At 38.0% G+C, this 20,230-nt stretch overlaps 2 pseudogenes; both read left to right on the top strand.

Annotated features, from left to right (window-relative positions):
• The first annotated feature begins 2,917 nt into the window (after positions 1-2,917).
• Positions 2,918-3,833, top strand: LOC130829492 (olfactory receptor 4C11-like; annotated as a pseudogene).
• A 4,176-nt stretch (positions 3,834-8,009) lies between these two features.
• LOC130860195 (testin-like) lies at positions 8,010-11,049 on the top strand (annotated as a pseudogene).
• The last annotated feature ends 9,181 nt before the right edge of the window (positions 11,050-20,230 follow it).

The following is a 20,230-nucleotide window of genomic DNA, read 5'->3' as shown; positions in this document are numbered from 1 at the left end:
CTGCTGTGATGTCCTCCCAAATTAAAGAGGCAAGATGGTCCAGGAGGGTGAGGCAGTAATGAACTCAGGGATAAGACTCTGAGGTGGTATTGATCGGACCGAATGCGTGCCTCTTGCCGAATGCTGTTTTCTTGTCTTTATGTCCCCAGATCTTCTCCTTGCTTACTTACAACAAAATAAAATTACATGACCTGACTTCCATGGTTGTTCACCATCAGCCCACAAATTTATCTCTTACAACTTTTTGATTTAATGGGAGTGTAGATTTTATGGGTAGGATATCCACTTTTCCTGAAGCAATGAATGCGGATTCCCTTCTAATGGTATTTAATGACTCTTCTCTCCAAACTGGTCCTCTCCTCACTGCAAAGAGCTCCCTGCTTTTTGTCTTTCTCTCCTATTGGAAACCTGTGTATTGAAATTAAATAATCATTAATTTATTTTCCTGTTTATAGTCATCAGAGATAATTGGAACTGCCATTCAGAGCTTACGGTTACTATAACAACTCTATTTTTTCCTAATATTATTTTAGCTAGACTGCAAGGAAACCTAAAGTTTTATTTAGATTTGTAAATTTGTTAGAGGTAAATGGGCAATTTGACTTACTGATATTGAAATATTTATTCTACTTAGGGAAATCCAGTATAAGCTCATACTTGAGCATCAGAGAACCTTGTCAGAAACCTCAGTTAACTCACTGAAAACCATAACTCCATCTCTTTTTCATGGTTGAACATTCGCTGTCCAGTCAATGTATTCTCCAGGGATCTTTCTACTTTCAAAATCAAAATTCATTTGATATCATCCCATAGAGTTGTGTGTAATTTTTATGTAATTAATGATCTTATATCGAGGAATATTATCTCTCCAACTTGGTTGTGAAGAGGTGGAGGCATCTTTCCATGTCCTATCAGTTGACTCTGGATACGAGTAGGTTCTTAGTACATATTTGAAGCCTGAGTTGATGGTGTTATTGATGCACTGAAGGACTGGTGATTAATCAGAAAGAGGAAAAGTATCTCAAAACTCATATTAAAATAAATTATAGGTCATTTGACATTAAAGTGAAAAGGCATAGAGATATTAGGAGAGAATAAAGATGACATCTCCCAAATTGAAGTAACAGAATAAAATGGAAAGGTGAGTAAATTTGATAGATTTTAGCATATAAAACTGAAAAAAACAAGCTCAAAACAAAGATATTAAAAAATTAACTGACAAAGGACATACATAATTCAAAACAGATGAAATATAAGAAGTAAATATATGCAAAAATATTGTGCACTATTACTAATCAAGATACATGTCATAATTTTAATTCTGTTAACTAAGCAAATATGATAGTGCCCCAAGTGAGGTTTTTACTAGCAATTTGTGCCATATTGCTATAATTTTAGAAACAATGGAAAAAATCCAGTTTGTGCCTCAAAAGAAATATTTAACTATATATATGCATATATGACCCCCAAAACCCTCAAAGAATGTGTAAGGAACTAGCAGTTACCTCCAGGGAGTGAGATTGGTTAATTATGAATTTTTGAAGGGTACTTTTCTCAGTCTGTAATCTACTGTAAAATTTAGAGATTTTATTATGCAAATATATTAATTCTATAATCAATTTTTTCTAAAAAATATTGAAAGAACCAAATTGGAAGGATATATGACAATAGTTGTCAATAATTATGAATATACTCATATTTATGTCAGTAATCCTCTAGACATACATTTTGATGAAATTATTAAAAATAACCAAAAGCTATAAAGGAAGCATTTTTTCAAAAGTTTATTATTTGGATGAAATTTTGAAAACAACTTAAGTAAAAATAAATGATAGAATTTATACTAAAATGTTTTGGTGAGTTAATTTATAATTGCTAAATGAATAATTACACTATGGATACTCTACGTGAGAAAGATTTTTAACAATCAAAAATGAAAAGCAAAAAGCATAATATGGGATGGTTGAAATTATATATGTATGTACATAAAAAATAAAATAGAACAAAGGAAAATATTTTTATGTTTAAATTCTGAAATGCATTTAAAAATAATGTCTTAGGTCAAAATTGGAAGATTATAAACCTCTGGAAACAGTGGGAGGAGAATCAGGTATGAGACAGGACATTACACAAGTTATAGAAATATAAGAAATACACAGCAGATTGGAACCATAGGATGTAAAGCTTAATTCCATGTATGTAACATGAGTCACAGATTATTTCAAATACAGAATAATTTTCCCCAATAATGACAGTTTCAATGATTTACTCAAATATATCATGTGCCCTAACTGACAATGAAGGTAACATTATAGTTGCAATAATTTTTATTTCCTAAAATTGGAGAAATAATTTTTTCTTAAAGCATAATCCAACCAAGATATTGATGAGATCAGCAATAATGGGTGCAAACTAGTGTCCAAATCAATAAATGTGTTTTCTTAAGAGAGAATCTCCAAAAGTACTATTTTAAACTTATATAGAGATATTTTTTCAGTAAATCGTATACACATACTTAAAGTATCTATTAGAATCTCTAATTGTCATGTGAAGAAAAAGGATCGAGACAGTAAAGCGACCTCATCAAGATCTTTCAGTAAGTCATCAGCTCTCAGACCCTGCTGAAGACCACAGTCACTTGAGGGTTTCTTCCTCATCCAAATCCTAGTCCCTCTAGAAGGACCGTGAGTAAATGCCCAGGGTTAAATCATGAACATAAATGTAAAAAAAAAAAAAAAAGTTTTCCCAATTTATTTTAACGCATGAAAAACTTTGAGAAACGCTGTTATATGTGTTGATGGGATTATAACTATAAAAGTTGTAACTCCAGGTCCAAATACACAGCTATTGCCAAGTCACCGTTTCCCCAACTTTCTTTGCAGATGAACCACTTCTCAGCCGTGTCTGCTCACTGACCATGGAGGTGAACAGCAGTGTGAGCGAGTTTATTCTGATTGGACTGACACAGGATGCACCGAAGGAGAAAGCAGTGTCTGTGATCTTCTTGTTTCTATACCTCACAACTCTGCTGGCAAACGTCCTAATCGTGATGACCATAAGGTATAGCCAGACACTTGGGAGCCCCATGTACTTCTTCCTTTCCTACTTATCCTTTGCTGATGCCTGTTTTTCAACAACCACTGCTCCTAGGTTGATTGCAGATTCTGTAGCTGAGAAGAAAGCCATCTCCTACAACGTGTGCATGACCCAGGTCTTTGCGTTTCACTTCTTCGGGTGCATGGAGATCTTGGTGCTCGACCTCATGTCCTTTGATCGCTACGTGGCCATTTGTAAGCCTCTGCGATACACAGCCATCATGAGGCCGCGGGTCTGCGGTGCGCTGGTGAAGCTGGCCTGGGCAGAGTCTTGTATCCACTCTTCAGCACAGATTCTCTTGGCTTTGAGACTGCCCTTCTGTGGGCCCAATGTTATCAATCACTACTTCTGTGATATGCAACCTTTGCTGACCCTTGCCTGCGTGGATACGTATGTCATCAATCGTGTTTAACGTGTTTAACAGTGGGGCCATATGCACGGTGAGTTTCATATTGCTGCTCATCTCCTATGTTTCCATGCTACGTTCCCTGAGTAACCACAGTGCAGAAGCAAGAAGGAAGGCCCTCTCTACCTGCACCTCCCACATTATGGTTATCACCTTGTTCTTCGTACCTTGTATATTCACATACGCGCACTCTCTGACTGTGTTTCCAGTGGACAAGATGATGGCTGTGTTTTACACTATTGTGATGCCTTTGCTCAACCCTCTGATTTACACTCTGAGGAATGCAGAAGTCAAGGATGCCATGGGAAAGTTATGGTGCAGCAAACTCTGACTCGAGGTAGCAAAGAGCAGAAGGTGCCAACTGCTAATTCTGTCACAGGTTAAATAAAATCGGAAGGATAGAAAAGACAAAATGTTCTCATTTTAATGTGCCCTATATAATCCTCATCCAGTGGGCTGTTTGGGGGAATAGGCAGAATGCGCACAGAGCAAGATCTACATTATTTTAGGCCAATGTCTCGTAGAGTGACAGAGCAGGATGTGCCATCGTATTGGTGGGAGTACAAGCCCATTCCTCACTTCTGCGGGCTGCTTTGATATTCTGCTCTTTTGAGGCTTGTGAGCCAGATCCTACTGTTCCTGTAAATTTACTTGCTTGTTTTGGATGTTTTTTTGTTTGTTTTTGGTTTTTTCTTTTCCATGTTTCTTATTCAAGCTTAACAATTTGTCCCTGATTTCTTCCATCTTGTTGGCAAACCAGTTCCGGCACTACTGAGTCTGCATCACATCCTTTCTGGCTCAAGAGTCACTAGCATCAAGTCACTCCAAGAAACTTACGCTCCCAAAGGAGCATAAATATCAGCTAGTTAAGCCCCTGTTTGATGCTTGTCTCCCTGGTGTAACACCCTTAAAAACTGGCCTTTCCTTTTCCTCTTGAACATGTACAGGGAAATGACTCAGGACTTTCCATTCAAAGTGAACAATTCTAGTTATAACAAACATATTCATTGTATTGTCCTTAATTTCTTTCTATGAATTTTAATATCTTTTCTTTGTTCACCATGTTAACTGTTATTCTTATATTATTTAATTGTATATGCATATCTATTTTTTTTGTAAATTAAGTCTATGGACAATTCCCTAACATTTGGTTGGTGAATTGGTGACAATTTTATGAAATTTTGAGAGTTATCTTATAAAAACCAACACCTCATAGGTGAGATCATACATGTGAAAAAGGCAACAACTGACATAACACAGAGCTAGAAAGAGAAGATGTCCACGGAAGTGAGATTCCCAACTTGGAAACACAGAACAAAGTGTATCAAGTATAAAAACTCTTTCAACATATTTTGCTATGAAGGGGAAGGAATTGATGGAAAAAGTAGCTGGCAAGAGACTGGAGTTTAAAAAAGTGATATTTTAATATGAAGGAACAAGAGGATGTTCGGGATGACAAGAATGATGCTGCAGAGAGCAGGAGCTGTGAAGGGGAAAGGCGGGGGGGTGTGTCAGACCACCACTCTCGTGCAGGAGGGGAAATGGGCTCTGGTACACAAGCAGAGATATTGGCTTGGGATAGTGGAATGGATAGTTCAAAGGAAGCAGGATTCTACAACAGGCAGGGAGGCTGATTATGTGGGTATAGAGGCTGGAGGGTGGGAAGAAGGGGTGATGTGAGTTTGTAGAACTTGTCTTTTAATTGTTTCAAGTTTTCTCTTAAGTAGAAAGTAAGGCCATTGGTTGGGACTGAAGAAAGAGGAGAAGGTATTGGGATTTTAAAGTTAGAGGCAAAGATGGAAATATATCTTTAGCGCATATAGCCCTTCATCACTAACAGTTCTAAGAGTGCTTTATTCATTTTAGAACAGTGAGAGAATAGATGGATGGTGGAATTGCAGCATCAAGGACCCATTTGAGATCAGGGTCATATATTTAAAGTGAGACTGGTTAGGGACTTCCCTGGTGGTCAGTGGTTAAGACTGCACTTTCACTGCAGGAGGCAGGAGTTCAATGCTGAATGGCATGAAAAAAAATGTATACATTAACAGTAAATCTGAACCCTTTGACTGATTTGTGGCAGCACCATGATGGAGATTGTACGTGGCAGTAACCTATGCAGTCACGTCCCTGAAGGGCCGAGAGGTCACAAATGACAATGATGTAGACATTCAACTTTCAAATGCAGAAATCTAAGCTGATAAATGATTTTGGCTGAAGACCACTTCTGAAGCTGAACTTCAGAGCATCCTTATTTAAATGTCTTCTGAAAGATACTCAAATTTGAGAAACAATTGGCTACACATTAAAAAGGTACCCTTAGGTGTCAGGTATATAAACAGTGGAAACTGCAAAGGGACACACAGTCTTGACTGTGAAGTTGGCACTGTGCCCATGCTCTGAGTGACAGGAAGGGGGAGAAGAGTGATCTTAGGCAGATGTTCTGTGTAGAAGCAGAGAGTTGACCTGAACACAGGGATGGGGAGAAAGGGAAGGGGCCTTAGCCTCCGTTCTTGGCTGGACGGGCACTGGAGACAGGGACACCATTCCAGGTGGTTGATGTAATGTCTTCAGAAAATCTTTTATTGGGGGAATTGAGGCCTGCTAGTAGGAGCCATTTTCAGTAGCTCAATAGTAGGATTCAGCTCTTCAGAAGGTCTTGCCAAAAAAACATTGGCTGCTGAAAGAAGTTTTCGCTGGAGAATTGATAAACCAAAGTGCCTGTTAGGGTGGATATGGTTTTGGTGCCAAGCATTCTGAATAATTAAAGCATTGCATCAGCCATGGAGACCCAGAGAGCGTGTTTGAAGGAAGCAGTGACCACAGAGGGCCACATATCTCAGGGAATGCACTTTTTCCTTCTCTGCTTCCTGAGCCAAAGGCAGGGACTGGGGTTCCAAGGCATCTTTAATAAGAAATCTAAAGCGTATGTCATAGCCATTGCCTCAGTGCAGCACATGGCCCCAAGAAAATCCACCCTAGAGAAACACTTGGCATTTGCCTGTAAGTCTATACATCAGCAAGTAAATCATATCGGATTATTCTTTGTTAAATATTTTATTCTTTAAGACAGTTTTAGGTTCACAGCAGAAACTGAGAGGAATGCACAGATTTCCTGTTTATCCCCTGCCCTGCACATGCGTAGTCTCCCCCATCGTCGACCTCCCCGACCAGAGGGACGCATTTGTTCCCGCTGATGAGCTTACACTGGCACATCTAACCACCCAAGTTCCAGAGCTTCACTTCGGGTTCTTTCCCCCTTGGTGTTGCACATTCTATGCGTCTGGGCAAATGCATAATAAGGTGCATCTGTTATTAGGGTATCGTACAGAGCATTCTCACTGCCTAAGAATCCTCTGTGCTGCATCCACTCACCTCCATCCCATCTTTTCATATTGAATTTTTAAATTATGAAACAGTATGAAGGTAAATCTATCTTTACTTACTTAGGGTACAAAGAACTATGATATCGTGCCGTGCACTAAAACCCTTCATGATGACTCTCCTAAACTCTGAATGTCTTCTTGAATTAATTAGGTACGTAGGAGGAGATGCACATTTTTTTGGTAAATATGCCCCTCATAAGCCTAATCATAAACCTCAAATCTAACATTGCTGATCACATATTTTAACGGCATTTAATAAACAAGTGGAAGTCTTTCTGCCTCAGAGAAACTCCCTTCCCTTCACAAGACGCTGGTCTACTTTAGTGTTCAAAGAACTGTATTACAAATGACAAGGGTAAAGTGGCTAAAAATTGACATTTTACAATTGACATTAAAAATATGCACCCAGGTTGCTCTGGGGATTTTAATTTTATCTGTGTTCTTAATTCAAATGACAACAAAATAGAACATTCTTCTACTTAATCCTCTCCTAATCATGTAAAGATTATTAGATCTGTTCACAGATATTCTAGTTCTCGTCTTCTTCGGCACATAGCATCTCCTCACCCCTTGTGGAAGTTTATGACACTATTTTGTAGAGCTGAATATTGCCACATCCTGCAACCTAGCAATTACACTCTTAGGGACATACTTAAAAATGTTCATAGTTACTGTTCATAGTAGTCAAACACTCATTGGCTGAATAATGAATAAACACATTTTGAAATAATGACACAATGGAGTGTGACATAGCCTTGAAAATGAGTCTACAACAATATTCAACAACCAACATAAAGCTTAGCAATGTTGGGTGAAGAAATAACAGCGGTTCCTAGAAACCAGCATATAGGATTCTAAGCTTTCTATAATTCAAAATCAGGGAAAACTAAAAACATACATATGTTTTTTATTTTATATATAATAATACTTTACTTTTAGGATAAAATCCAGATATTGGTTACCTTTAGGGTGGGGCAGGTGGCAGGATAGGATGAGGTTAAAAATAGATTTGATTATTGGTAATATTTTAGTTCTTGAGATGATGGTAAATTTACTAGGATTCATTACATTATATGCATAAATGTAAAAAAAGCAATAATATAAAATAAATAAAATTAAAGATGGTAAAACAGTTTGAAAGTGGGTGAATTCTACAGTTGAAAATGCATTAGAAGAATTCTTTTTCTTCTTTGTCTGTTGGCTGTGCTTCCTTTTGTGTCGGTTCCAGTTTTGATCAGGCTCTCTCCACTTTTGCTGAGATTAGGCAGGAGTTCTGGGTCTATACTTTCAGAAACTATTTGGAAAAAATAACAACTTTTCTCAATAGTCCACAAAATAGTATTGACTTTGCATCTCATTTGCTAATAGATCCTTGATCTAGTCTTACAACCTGGGGAAATACTTTCTGGCTGACCGTGCAGGAGTCATATTCCCACCCTTAGGAGATAGCACGGTTCACCCCTATACACTGAAAATGGAGAAGTTGTGGTTTCTCAGAGGAAAATCAGGGTTCAGTAACTCAAAGAAGGAAAATTGGACTCCTGTCACGTACAAAACAATTAGAGCCCTAAGACAGTTTTTACAACATGTCTTTATCACCCTCATGAGGCAGGCAGAATATATCTGCAAAAATGTTTAGATATTTTTCATCAAAATTACAAAGGTTGAATGCATCTTCCTTTCTTGTTGAACGCATTTGCCAAGAGTTGAATGCATCTTCTTATCGATGCTACATTCCACACCACATCATGAAAAACATCAAGCTCTATTGTGGGGACCACCTGCCATTTCTAATGTCCTATTTGATATTCAGTGGGATTAAATGTCCCAGTGCTGTTGAGTCTAAGTGCTATTGAGGCATATGAAAGAAAGGGACTTCTGCAGGAGTATTCACTGTGTCCCCAAACCTGAACTCACTTCTGTCTGCTGTCCTTCCAAATTAATATTCTTAGGGCATATTACAGAAAGTATCTCATTTACCAACACATTAGCAATTTTTCAGAAAAGATAATTATAAATTATTACTAAAGTTCTTTTTTCAATTTAATTTGACTTGTTTTATTTGTTCACTAATTTACTAAACAGTTGAAAATTTAATGCACAATATAAACATTTGTTTATAAATACCTACTATGGTAGCTATGATGAGAACAAGATAGCTATGATCCCTATTCTCAATGAGTATTTATAGTTTACAGAATGTGCTAAGAATTTGTGGAATAAAATTCTTTCCTGGTTTTTTGCTCTTATGCAACATTTCCCTATTTTTAGTTCCTCAGTAATTGATCATTTCAGTCAGGATTTACATGTACCTGAGTTTTACAATGTTGTGTCGGTTTCAGGTAGACAGCAAAGTGATTCATTTATACATACACATATATCCTTTTTTTTAGATTCTTTTCCGATATAGGTTATTACAGAATATTGAGTGGAGTCCCCTGTGCTATATAGTAGGTCATTGTTGATTATTTTATATATGGTAGTGTGCATATGTTAATCCTCAAGTCCTCATTGATCCATCCTCCCCACCTTTCCCATGTTGAAGCGACTGACAAGGGATTAATCTCCAAAATATGCAAACAGCTCATACAGCTCAGTATCAAAAAAAAAATACAGCCTAATCAAAAATTGGGTGGAAAATCTAAACAGACATTTCTCTATAGAAGACATACAGATGACCAAAAACATATGAAAAGATGCTCAGCATCGTTAATTATTAGATAAATCAAAACTACAATTCTACTACCCGAGCCACTCCCTGATTTTGGGAGCCTCCTGTTTCCTGGGAGAAAGAGGTGGCCCCTGACTGAAGTGGAAAAGGCAAGCAAATGGTGACCTGGAGGCACAAATCTACAGTTGAATTCTCTGCTCGAAGCCATTCTTGCTGTGAGAATCATTGGTGGGCTTAGGTCGTGAGCAAGGATTTGGAGCCCCCTATTTAAAATGCAAAGAAAATTGTGAGGGATTCGAACTGCATTTCTGGAGAAAAATATGCCGTAACTGCAAGTGTGGCCAAGAAGAGCATGACGTCCAATGAAGAGGATCGGAAAGTGGGGAAACTTCGGAGACACCAAGTACAGCACCCTGATTGCAGAGCTGAAATCAGATGGAATCCCCACGTATAGACGCAACGCTGTGATGCTGACCAATCCAGTTGCTGCCAAGGAGAATGTCTCCATCAACACAGTTACCTGTGAATGGGATCCTCCTGTCCAGAATCAGGCACGGGCCAGACAGTACATGCAGATGCTACCCGAAGAAAAGCAGCCCCTGGCAGGCTCGGAGGGGGCACAGTACCGGAAGAAACCGTTGGCAAAGCAACTCCCTGCCCGTGACCAGGACCCTTCAAAGTGCCATGAGTTGTCTCCCAAAGAGGTGAAGGAGATGGAGCAGTTTGTACAGAAATATAAGAGCGAGGCTCTGGGGGTAGGAGATGTCAAACCTCCCCGTGACAGGAACGCTCAAGGCCCCAACAGAGTGTGCGTTCCTGGAGGGGCCAGAAGCACCACAGCAGCGGTAGGGGCCATGGAGGACAGGTCGGTGGAACACAAAAGAACGCAGTATTCCTGCTACTGCTGCAAACTGAGTATGAAGGAAGGACACCCAGCCATCTCTGCCGAAAGGGCCGGCTGCGAAAAACTGTGGCACCCAGCTTGTTTCGTCTGCAGTACCTGCCATGAACTCCTGGTTGACATGGTTTATTTTTGGAAGAATGGCAAGCTGTGCTGTGGCAGGCATTACTGTGACAGTGAGAAACCCCGGTGTGCTGGCTGTGATGAGCTGATATTCAGCAATGAGTATACCCAGGCAGAAAACCAAAACTGGCATCTGAAACACTTCTGCTGCTTTGACTGTGACAACATCCTAGCTGGGGAAATATACGTGATGGTCAACGACAAGCCTGTGTGCAAGCCCTGCTATGTGAAGAACCATGCTGTGGTATGTCAAGGATGCCACAATGCCATTGATCCCGAAGTGCAGCGGGTGACCTATAACAACCTCAGCGGGCACGTGTCCACAGAGTGCTTTCTGTGCTCCTGCTGCAGCAAGTGTCTCATTGGGCAGAAGTTCATGCCAGCAGAAGGGATGGTTTTCTGTTCAGTGGAGTGTAAGAAGATGATGTCTTAAGAGGAGAGCACCAAGCAATATTGAGCCATAACTATCCAGAGTGGTCTGCATTTCTACTGTAAAACGCAATTTGGAAAAATAAAAAGAGAAAGAGAAACTATAAAGGAAACCAGGAGATTTTGTTCAGTATCTTTCTTTGATGTTTTTTCCTTATCAAATTTTTTCATCTCAATTTTTAAAACTGGCTTTAAGCATTTGATTTGAAAAATGGTAAAGAATTTTATCTTTTCTTGGCTTTCCAGATGTAAAGTCTTTTGAGTTGGAAGCTTGGGTTTAAGCCTTCATATTCCTACCCCCTTTGTTCCAAACACAGTATACATGAAACACTTAAAAGTTAGTGTTTGAATGGAAAGATGACCATTTCATGTTCTGTATTCTTTTTCCCTTCTTGTATTAAATGAAAAGGAAATTAAACTTGCCCTAATGCCAAGGCTCTATGTTTATTGCCTCATCTTATTCACTGAATTTTGTAGTGATACACAGTGCATTCTTTTGACAGAGAAAATAGAAATGCAGCATAGTATGAAGAGCTGTTATCATTTTAATACCTATGCATTTGCTATTTCCTAACTTAGGCAGAGGTGGCTTTATTGCATATCTCTATATTTTTAATTTGCTCTACCTCTCAGTATTCTCTTTGTAAGCTGATGACCTCCATCTGTGGCCTTGAATATTTTATTCACACTTTTTAATTCTATAGATGATTTTGGCTTGGACATAAAAGCCAAGTCACTCATTTATATTATATTTTCAATCCAAAGAACATGTATACTTTTTGTATCCAAGAAACTATAACTTGTACTGTTTGCACTTGCCTGCTGCGGTTTGGAAAGACTTTTTGCATGGTTTTCATTCTTTTCTAATGTCTACTGTCCTATGATGCCTTTTCATGGGTATATATTAAATGTCTTCTTTGCCTGTATACTTCCATCCTTAGGCATTTCTAATGTTTATTTTCCCCTATCTACTTCCATACATAGCTATGCACTATGAAAATTAAGTGGCATGAATATGTATATTATTATTCAAAATAAAGTCTCTTTCACATTAATAAAAAAAAAAAACTACAATTCTCACATTGGTCACAATGTCCATCATTAAAAATTCTACAAACAATAAGTGCTGGACAGGGTGTGTAGAAAGGGCAACCCTCCTGCACTGTGGGTGGGAATGTAAATTGGTACAACCACTATGGAGGACAGTATGGAGATTCATTAATAAACTAAAAATAGAACTACCATATCATCCAGCAGTCCCACTCCAGAGAAAACCATAATTAGAAAAGATAAATGCACCCCAATGTTCATAGCAGCACTATTTACAATAGCTAAGACCCAAAAGCCACATAAATGCCCAACGACAGAGGAATGGATAAGGAAGATGTGGTACATAAATACAATGGGATATTATTACTCAGCCATAAAAAAGAATGAAATAATGCCATTTGCAGCAACAGGGATGGAGCAAGAGATTATCACACTAAGTGAAGTAAGTCAGACTGAGAAAGGCAAATATCATATGGTATCACTTATAGGTGGAATCTAAAATATGGCACAAATGAACATATTTACAAAACAGAAACAGACTCACAGGCTGTAGGATTCCTCTAAATGTTGATGTAACCTTACATTTTGTTGTTGGCTGACTTCTCTAAACTATCCACCTGTTTTCTTTGGGTGACCTCATCCAATCTCATGATTTATGCTATTATTTCCAAGTGATGATTGCCAAATCCAGTTCTACAGTCTAAACATAATAATTTGATATTATTCATGATATAATATTCATAATAATTCAATACTATTCATGATTCAAAAACATAGCCATGTAGGAATAATATGATGCTTTAATTTGAAGGAGAGTATTGGTCAAAAAACTGCTGCAAGCATCAGACTTACTGGGAAACATTAGATGAACTTACTTCCTACTTCACTCAGAAAATTTAAGCCATCAGAAGACAACTTCTCCAGACTATTACAACTCTACCAATTTGCCAGCACCCATTCAGTTACATGCTACCTTCCTCTTTTTTTTTTTTCAGATCTTTATTGGACTACAAATGCTTTACACCATTGTGCCAGTTTCCACTGTACAACACAGTGACTCAGCTGTATTTATACATATATCCCCATATACTCTCCCTCTTGAGCGTCCCTTCCACCCTTCATATCCCACCCCCGAGGTCATCACCAGTCATCAAGTTGATCTCCCTGTGTTATGCAGCAGCTTTCCACTAGCCATCTATTTAACATTTGGTATTATATATGTCAATGCTACTCTCTCACTTCATCCCAGCTTCCCCTTCCACCAAACTCCTTGTCCTCAAGTCCATTCTCTACACCGGTGTCTTTATTTATTTATTTATTTTTTGGTCAATTCTGGACCTTCCCCTTAATTTTTTTAAGCTCCTTATTGGAATATAATTGCTTTACTTTGTTGTGCCAGTTTTTGCTGTACACCAAAGTGACTCAGCTGTATTTATACATGTATCTCCATATCCTCTCCCTCCCGTGACTCCTTCCCACCTTCCCTAGCCCAGCCCTCTAAGTCATCATCCATCATATATCCCCATATACTCTCCCTCTTGAGCGTCCCTTCCACCCTTCATATCCCACCCCCGAGGTCATCACCAGTCATCTAGTTGATCTCCTTGTGTTACGCAGCAGCTTCCCACTAGCTATCTATTTTACATTTGGTAGTGTATATATGTCAAGGCTACTCTCTCACTTCGTCCTAGCTTCCCTTTCACCCCCCTTCCCCTGCTCTGTGTCCTCAACGCCATTCTCTACATCAACATCTTTATTCTTGCCCTGTCACTGGGTTCACCAGTACCATTTTTTTTAGATTCCAAATATATGAGTTAGCATACAGTATTTATTTTTCTCTTTCTGACTTACTTCGCTCTGTATGACAGTACCTAGGTCCATCCACCTCACTACAAATAACTATTTCATTCCTTCTTATGGCTGAGTAATATTCCATTGCATATATATGCCAAATCTTCTTTACCCATTCATCTGTTGGTGGGCGTTTAGGTTGTTTCCATGTCCTGGCTATTGTAAATAGTGCTGCAATGAACACTGTGGTACATGTTTCTTATGGGATTATGGTTTTCTCAGGGTATATGGCCAGGAGTGGGATTGCTAGGTCATACGGTAGTTGTATTTTTAGTTTTTTAAGGAACCTCCATACTGTTTTCCATACTGGCTCTACCAATTTCATCCCCACCAACAGTGCAGGAGGGTTCCCTTTTCTCCACACCCTCTCCAACATTTATTGTTTCTAGATTTTGTGATGATGGCCATTCTGATCGGTGTGAGGTGATACCTCATTGTGGCTTTGATTTGCATTTCTCTGATGATTAGTGATGTTGAGCATCTTTTCATGTGTTTGTTGGCCTTCTATATGTCTTCTTTGGAGAAATGTCTATTTAGGTCTTCCACCCATTTGTGGATTGGGTTATTTGCTTTTTCAGTATTAATCTGCATGAGCTGCTTGTATATTTTGGAGATTAATCCTTTGTCTGTTGCTTCGTTGGCAAGTATTTTCTCCCATTCTGAGGGTTGTCTTCTTGTCTTGTTTATGGTTTCTTTTGCTGTGCAAAAGCTTTTAAGTTTCATTAGGTCCCATTTGTTTATTCTTGATTTTATTTCCATAATTCTAGGAGGTGGGTCCAAAAGGATCTTGCTTTGATGTATGTCATAGGGTGTTCTGCCTATGTTTTCCAATAGGAGTTTTATAGTGCCCTGTCTTACATTTAGGTCTTTAATCCATTTTGAGTTTATTTTTGTGTCTGGTGTTAAAGAGTGTTCTAATTTCATTCTTTTACATGTAGCTGACTAATTTTCCCAGCACCACTTATTGAAGAGGCTGTCTTTTCTTAATTGTATATCCTTGCTGCCTTTGTCATAGATTAGTTGACCGTAGTTTATCTCTGGTCTTTCTATCCTGTTCCATTGATCTATATTTCTGTTTTAGTGCCAGTACCATATTGTCTTGATTGCTGTAGCCTTGTAGTATAGCCTGAAGTCAGGAAGCCTGATTCCACCAACTCCGTCTTTCCTTCTCAAAATTGCTTTGGCTATTCGGGGTCTTTTGCATTTCCATACAAGTTGTAAAATTTCTTGTTCTAGTTCTGTGAAAAATGTCATTGGTAATTTGATGGGGATTGCATAGAATCTGTAAAGTGCTTTGGGTAGTATAGTCATTTTCACAATGTTGATTCTTCCAATCCAAGAACATGGTATGTCCCTTCATCTGTCTGTATTGTTTTTGATTTCTTTCATCAGTGTCTTATAGTTTTCTGCATACAGGTCTTTTGCCTCCTTAGACAGGTTTATTCCTAGGTATTTTATTCTTTTTGTTGCAATGGTAAACAGCAGAGTTTCCTTAATTTCTCTTTCTGATCTTTTGTTGTTAGTGTAAAGGGATGCAATAGATTTCTGTGCATTAATTTTGTATCCTGCTACTTTACTAAATTCATGGATTAGTGCTAGCAGTTTTCTGGTAGCATCTTTAGGATTTTCTATATATAATATCATGTCATCTGCAAAGAGTGACAATTTTACTTCTTCTTTTCCAATTTGGAATCCTTTGATTTCTTTTTCTTCTCTGATTGCTGTGGCTAACCCATCCAAAACTATGTTGAATTATAGTGGTGAGAGTGGACACCCTTGTCTTGTTCCTGATCTTAGAGGGAATGCTTACAGTTTTTCACCATTTAGAATGATGTTGGCTATTGGTTTGTCATATATGGCTTTTATTATGTTGAGGTAATTTCCTTCTATGCCCATTCTCTGGAGATTTTTTTTTTCATAAATGGATGTTGAATTTTGTCAAAAGGTTTTTCTGCGTCTATTGAGATGATCACATGGTTTTTCACCTTCAATTTGTTAATATGATGTCTCTGATTGATTTGCATACATTGAAGAATCCTTGCATTCCAGTGATAAACCCACTTGATCATGGTGTATGATCTTTGTAATGTGCTGTTGGATTCTGTTAGCTAGTATTTTGTTGAGGATTTTTGCATCTATATTCATCAGGGATATTGGCTTGTAATTTTCTTTTCTTGTGACATCTTTGCCTGGTTTTGGTATCAGGGTGATGGTGGCCTCGTAGAATGAGTATGGGAGTGTTCCTCCTTCTGCTATATTTTGGAAGAGTTTGAGAAGGATAGGTGTTAGCTCTTCTCTAAATGTTTGATAGAATTCACCTGTGAAGTCATCTGGTCTTGGGCTTTTGTTTGTTGGGAGATTTTTAATCACAGTCTCAATTTCTGTACTTGTGATTGGTCTGTGCATTTTTTCTATTTCTTCCTGGTTCAGTCTTGGAAGATTTTACTTTTCTAAGAATATATCCATTTCTTCCAGGTTATCCAATTTATTGGCATATGGTTGCTTGTAGTAGTCTCGCATGATCTTTTGTATTTCATTTTTTGTTTGTTTTTAATTTTTTTTTCTATTGATTTATTTATTGGCTGTGTTTGGTCTTCATTGCTATACACAGGCTTTCTCTAGTTGTGGCAAGTGGGGGCTACTCTTTATTGCAGTGTGCAGGCTTCTCATTGCAGTGGCTTCTCATTGTGGAGCAAGGGCTCTAGGCACATAGGCTTCAGTAGTTGTGGCACATGGGCTCAGCAGTTGTGGCTCTAGAGCTCAGGCTTGTAGTTGTGCTTGGGCTTAGTTGCTCCACAACATGTGGGATCTTCCTGGAGCAGGGATGGAACCTGTGTCCCCTGCACTGGCAGGTGGATTCTTAACCACTGGGCCACCAGGGAAGTCCCTCTTTTGTATTTCTGCAGTGTCAGTAGTTACTTCTCCTCTTTCATTTCTAATTTTATTGATTTGCATCTTCTCCCTTTTTTTCATGATGAGTCTGGCTAATGGTTTATCCATTTTGTTTATCTTCTAAAAGAACCAGCTTTTAGTTTTATTTACCTTTCCTATTATTTCCTTCATTTCTTTTTCTTTTATTTCTGATTTGATCTTTATGATTTCTTTCCTTCTGCTCACTTTGGGGTTTCTTTGTTCTTCTTTCTCTAATTGTTTTAGATATAAGGTTAGGTTGTTTATTTGATATTTTTCTTGTTTCTTGAGGTAGGACTGTATTGCTATAAACTTCCCTCTTAGAACTGCTTTCGCTGCATCCCATAGGTTTTGGGTTGTTGTGTGTTCATTGACATTTGTTTCTAGATATTTTTTGATTTCCTCTTTGATTTTTTCACTGATTTCTTGGTTGTTTAATAACATATTGTTTAGGCTCCATATGTTTGTACTTTTTACAATTTTTTTCCTGTAATTCATATCTAGTCTCATGGTGTTGTGGTCTCAGAAGATGCTTGATATGATTTCAATTTTCTTGAATTTACCAAGGCTTGATTTGTGAACCAGGATATGATCTATCCTGGACAATGTTCTTTGTGCACTTGAGAAGAAAATGTATTCTGTAGTTTTTGGGTGGAATGTCCTATAAATATCAATTAAGTCGAGATGGTCTAATGTGTCACTTAAAGCTTGTGTGTCCTTATTTATTTTCTGTTTGGATGATCTGTCCATTGGTGTAAGTGGGGTATTAAAGTCTCCTACTATTATTGTGTTACTGTCGATTACCCCTTTGATGGCTGTGAACATTTGCCTTATGTATTGAGGTGCTCCTATGTTGGGGCATAGGTATTTACAACTGTGATATGTTCTTCTTGGATTCATCCCTTGATCATTATGTAGTGTCCTTCCTTGTCTCTTGTGATAGTCTTTACTTTAAAGTCTAATGTGTCTGATATGAGTATTGCTACTCCAGCTTTCTTTTGACTTCCATTTGCATGGAATATCTTTTTCCATCCCCTTACTTTCAGTCTATATGTGTCCCTAGGTCTGAAGTTGGTTTCTTGTTGGTAGCATATAGAAGGGTCTTGTTTTTGTATCCATTCAGCCAGTCTGTGTCTTTTGGTTGGAGCATTTAATCCATTTACATATAAGGTGATTATTGACATATGTGTTCCAATTACCATTTTCTTAATTGTTTTGGGTTTGTCTTTGTAGGTCTTTTCCTTCTCTTGTGTTTCCTGCCCAGAGAAGTTCCTTAAGCAATTGTTGTAAGGCTGGTTTGGTGGTGCCGAATTCTCTTAACTTTTCCTTGTCTGGAAAGCTTTTGATTTCTCCCTCAAATCTGAATGAGATTCTTGCTGGGTAGAGTATTCTTGGCTGTAGGTTCTTCTCTTTCAGGACTTTCAGTATATATCCTGCCACTGCCTTCTGGCCTGCAAGGTTCCTGCAGAAAGATCAGCTGTTATCCTTATGGGTTTTCCCTTATATGTTATTTGTTGCTTTCCTCTTGCTCCTTCTAATATTTTTTCTTTATGTTTCATATTCATTAGTTTGATTAATACATGCTTCAGTGTGTTTCTCCTTGGGTTTATTCTGTATGATACTGTCTGCACTTCTTGGAATTGATTAACTATTTCCTTTCCCATGTTGGGGAAGTTTTCCACTATTACCTTTTCAAATATTTTCTCAGACCCTTTCTTTTTTTCTTCTTCTTCTGAGAGACCTAGGATTTGAATGTTGGTGCGCTTAATGTTGTCACCGAGGTCTCTGAGACTGTCTTCCATTCTTTTTATTCTTTTTTCCTTTTCCTGTTCTGTGACAGTTATTTCCACCATTCTATCTTCTAACTCACTTATGCTGTCGTCTATACCATCTGGAGCATTTTTAATTTCAGTTATTTTTTTTGTTCATTACTGTTTGTTTGCTTTTTAGTTCTTCTAGGTCCTTATTAAATGTTTCTCATATTTTCTTTGTTTTTGAGATTTTGGATCATCTTTACTATCATTACTCTGAATTCTTTTTCAGGCAATTTTCCTATTTCCTCTTCATTTATTTGGTCTTGTGGGGTTTTATCTTGCTCCTTTGCCTGAAAGGTGTTTCTTTGTTTTCTCATTTTGTCTAATTTATAGGATTTGCTGTCTCCTTTCCCTATGCTGCCTAGTAGTAACTCCTCTTGTTTCTGTTCTCTGCCCCCTGTGGTAAGGTTGGTCCAGTGTCTTGAGTAGGCTTCCTGGTAGGAGGGTCTGGTGCCTGCTTTCTGATGTGTGGATCTGAGTCTTTTCTCTCTGATGAGCAGGGCTGTGTCAGATGGTGTTTCAGGGTATCTGTGAGGTTAATATGGCTTTAGGTAGTCTGTGTGCTAATGGGTGGGTTTATGTTCCTGTCTTGTTTGTAGTTTCGTGTGAGGTGTCCAGCACTGGCAGTTGCAGGCAGTCGGGCAAAGCTGGGTCTTAGGCTCTGATACAGGGCTCCATGAGAATTGTTTGCATTTAATCTTCCCTGTGGCTGAGGACTCTCTAGTGGTCTAGCACTCTGGACTCGGTGCTCCCTCCCCAGAGCTTCTGACTTGACTTTTGGTCAAGGAATCCAGACTCCAGAGGTCACTCATCCTGATAATAAAGGGGATTAAAAAAGACTGTCCAAGCCCCAGACTAATGGCAAAAGGTTAAGTCAAACAAATACTGAATCAAGGAAACATGTACCTGCACAAGAAACACAAAAACCGAATCCAATAGTACATAAAGCAGTAGAACAACCTGACAGAAGAACCCCAGAATGCCATCAGACAATCAAAGAGAAAACAAACAAAAATTCAACAGAAAAACAAAAAACAAAAACAACAACAACAAAAAACAAGCTAGGGAAATTGTGAAAATGAGGGCCAAATATAACAGAGATCAAATAGAAACAGGGATCAAATAAAACAAAAAGCAAGAGAACAATCAGACAGACTGAAGACCCTCAAAATGAAATCAAACAATTATAATTAGAACTAAGATAAAGACAAAACCTAATAACAAATCCAAAGCAGTGTGTCATCTGAAGAATAAAGCAAGGAAAGAGAGCAGACCAATAACATTGATTGAAAGTATAATAGTAAAAATAAAATAAAAAGAGAACAGAGGGCAAGAGAAGAGTGTAGGATGACTGGAAATATAAAGAGAAAAAGAAAAAAAAAGAAATGTTTTAAAGATAAAGATGAAAAGAAGATGGGGAAATAAACTAATCGTTATAAAAAAGTTAGCTAGAAATAGAAATATATAAAAAGCCTAAAAATAAAAATAGAAGTAAAAACTAGAATAAAAAATATAAGACATGAATATCCCTTAGGACTAAGATCGTAATGAAAAAAAAATCTAGAACTTACCACAGAATGGATCAGATCAATA

This window comes from Hippopotamus amphibius, chromosome 9 (genome assembly GCF_030028045.1).
Source record: "Hippopotamus amphibius kiboko isolate mHipAmp2 chromosome 9, mHipAmp2.hap2, whole genome shotgun sequence".
In the NCBI taxonomy this organism is placed as follows: Eukaryota; Metazoa; Chordata; class Mammalia; order Artiodactyla; family Hippopotamidae; genus Hippopotamus; species Hippopotamus amphibius.
The sequence above is the reverse complement of the archived record's forward strand: the minus strand, read 5'-3'. Positions and strand labels throughout refer to the sequence as shown.